Source organism: Vombatus ursinus, unplaced genomic scaffold, assembly GCF_900497805.2.
Source record: "Vombatus ursinus unplaced genomic scaffold, bare-nosed wombat genome assembly UNPS02014779.1, whole genome shotgun sequence".
NCBI classification, from domain to species: Eukaryota; Metazoa; Chordata; class Mammalia; order Diprotodontia; family Vombatidae; genus Vombatus; species Vombatus ursinus.
The window spans coordinates 27,440,658-27,444,299 of record NW_020954557.1 but is presented as its reverse complement, the minus strand read 5'-3'; positions in this window follow the sequence as shown (position 1 = coordinate 27,444,299).

Genomic DNA, 3,642 nt, shown 5'->3' with positions numbered 1-3,642 from the left:
AAATTCTAAAAATCAAAGGAGAGATTAACAAAATTGAAAGTAAGAAAATTATTGAAATAATAAATAAAACTAAGACCTGGTTTTATGAAAAAAATAATAAAATAGATAAACTTTTGGTTGATCTGTTTAGAAAGAAGAAAAACAAATTACCAGTATCAAAAATGAAAGGGCTGAATTCATCACCAATGAAAAGGAAATTAAAACAATAGTTAGGAGCTATTTTGCCCAACTGTGTGCCAATAAATCTGAAAATCTAAGTGAAATGGATGAATATTTACAAATATATTAATATTTGTGTTTGTAATTTTTGTAATTAATTTGTAATATTTGTAATTAATATTAATATATTTATAAAATAATATAATATTTACAAATATATTAATTGCCCATATTACAGTAGAGGAAATAAAATACTTAAATAAGCCCAAAAAGAAATTGAATAAGCCATCTCTGAAACCTGTAAGAAAAAATCTCCAAGGCCAGATGGATTTACAAGTGATTTACAATTTGAATTTACAATTGTACAATTTACAAATCCAATTTACTATTGGATTTATAATATGAAAAAAATGCTCTAAATCATTACCAAACATTTAAAGAACAATTAATTCTAATACTATATAAAATTTTTGGAAAAATAGGAGGAGTCCTACCAAATTCCTTTTACAACACAAATGTGGTGCTGATACCAAAACCAGGAACAACCAAAACAGGAAAAGAAAATTGTAGGCCAATTTCCCTAATGAATATTGATGCATTTTTTTTAATTATTAGCAAAGAGATTGTAGCAATTTATCACAAGGGATCATACACCATGACCAGGTGAGATTCATACCAGGAACACAAGGCTAGTTCAATATTAGCAAAATTATTAGCAGAATTGACTATATCAATAACAAAACAAACAGAAATCATATGATTATCTCAATAGATAAAAAAAGCTTTTCACAAAATGCAGTACCCATTCCTATTAAAAACACTAGAAAGTATAGGAATAAATGGAGCTTTCCTTAAAATTATAAGTAGTATCTATCTAAAACCATCAGCAAGCATTATCAGCAATGGGGCTAAGCTAAATGCTTGTCCAGTATGATCAGGGATGAAACAAGGATGCTTATTATCACCACTATTATTCAATATCGTACTAGAAATGTTAGTTTTAGCAATAAGAGAAGAAAAAGAAATTGAAAGAATTAGAATAGGCAATGTGGAAACTAAACTATCACTCTTTGCAGATTATATGATGTTATACTTAGGGAATCCTAGAGGATCAACTGAAAAACTACTTGGAATAATTAACAACTTTAAATAAACCCATATAAATAATCAGCATTTCTATATATTACCAACAAATTCCAGCAGCAAATGACAGAAAGAGAAATTTAATTTAAAATAACTGTAGACAATATAAAATATTTGGGAATCTACTTGGCAATATGAACCCAGGAACTATATGAACACATGAAACACTTCTCACACAAATAAAGTCAGACCTAAACAATTGGAAAAAAGCAATTTCTCATGGGTAGGCTGAGCTAATATTTTAAAAAATGACATTTTTACCTAAATTAATTTACTTATTTACAATGCCATACCAATCAAACTACCAAAAAGTTATTTCATAGAGCTAGAAACAGTAATAACAAAATTCATCTGGAAGAACAAAAGGATAAGAATATCAAGGGAATTAATGAAAAAAAAATGCAAAAGAAAGTGGACTAGCCATACCAGTTCTAAAACTATATTATAAAGCAGTAATCATCAGAAATATTTGGTATTGGCTAAAAAATACAGTGGTGGATCAGTGGAATAGAATAGGTACACAAGACAAAGTAGCAAATTTCAATAGCAATCTACTGTTTGATAAACCCAAAGACTCTAACTTCTGGAGGGAAAACTAACTTGACAAAAACTGCTAGGAAAACTGAAACATAATATGGCAGAAACAAGAAATAAATACATATCTCACATAGTACGTCAAGATAAGATAAAAATGAGTACATGATTTAGACAAGAAGGGTGATACCATAAGCAAATTAGAAGATCAAGCAATAGTTTACCTAACAGATCTATAAAGAAGGGAAGAATATATGACCAAACAAGGGATAGAGAATATTATGAAATGCAAAATGGATAATTTTGATTACATTAAATTTTTTAAAAATTGTACAAACAAAACCAACAAAACCAAGATTAGAAGGAAAGTAGAAAGATGGGAAACAATACAGCTAGTATTTCTAATAAAGTCCTCATTTCTCAAATACATAGGGTCCTTAATCAAATTTTTAAGAATATAAGTCATTCCCCAATTGATCAATTGTCAAGGGATATGAAATTCAGATGAAGAAATTAAAGCTATCTACACTCATATAAAAATGCTCTAAATCACTATTGATTAAAGAAATGCAAATTTAAAAAACCCTGAACCGTCACCTCAAAACTATCAGATTGAGTAATATGAGAGAAAAGAAAAATTATAAATATTGGAGAAGATGTTGGAAAATTGGGACACTGATGCACTGTTGGTGGAGTTGTGAACTGATCTAAACATTCTGGAGAGCAATTTGGAATTATGCCCAAAGGGTAATGACTGTGCATACCCTTTGATCCTGCAATACTACCGACTACTAGGTCTGTACCCCAAAGAGAGCATTAAAAAGGGAAAAGGACCGACATGTACAAAAATATTTATAGCAGCAATTTTTGTGGTGGCAAAGAATTGGAAATTGAGGGAATGCCCATCAACTGGAGAACTGCTAAATAAGCTGTGCTGTGTGAATGTAATGCAATATTATAAGAAATGAAGAGCAAGCCTATTTCAGAAAAACCTGGAAAGATTTACATGAATAGATGCTGAGTAAAGTGAGCAGAACCAGAACATTATGCACAGCAACAGCAAAATTTTGTGATGATCAAGCATGATTGACTTAGCTCTTCTCAACAATACAATGATCCAAGACAACTCCAAAAGACTCATGATGGAAAATGCTATCCGCATGCGGAAAAAGAACTATGGACTCAATGCAGATGGAAGCATACTATCTTCACTTTTTTTGTTGTTTTTGTTTTTTGCAGCTTATTCTGTTTCTTCTTTCACAATATGACTAATTTGGAAATATGTTTACATGATTTAAAAAAAAGGATTTAAAATGGTTATCTCACCACCTTGCAAGACAGCCTTATGCATTTTTGTAGAATTATGATTTTTAACATTTCCCCCTTATCTCTGAGTGGAAATCAGTCTATTTTCAATTTCAACATAGTGCTCCAAATTCTGCTACAAAGCCTCTAGAGCTAATCTAGACCAGGGGGTGGCAAAGTACAGTTGAAGGGACCAAAACCAGATGCCCCCACCCCCAAAATGTTGTAGAGCCTGATTTTATTTAAAACTCTAAAAAACATTCCTATTTTGAGGACTATTCAAAAAAGAACAGTAAGTCAAATTTGGTCTGCTGACTCTAATTTGTTACTCCTTAGTCTAGAAAATTGTTTAAATACTTGAAGACAAATATGGCATCATCCCTATATCACAAACTACTTCTAGGGTATTCATAAAATTCACAAAAATGGAATGCCTTTGAAAAATACACATATCAGATAAATCATTGAACTTAATTAAATTACGTCAACTATTGTTAAACA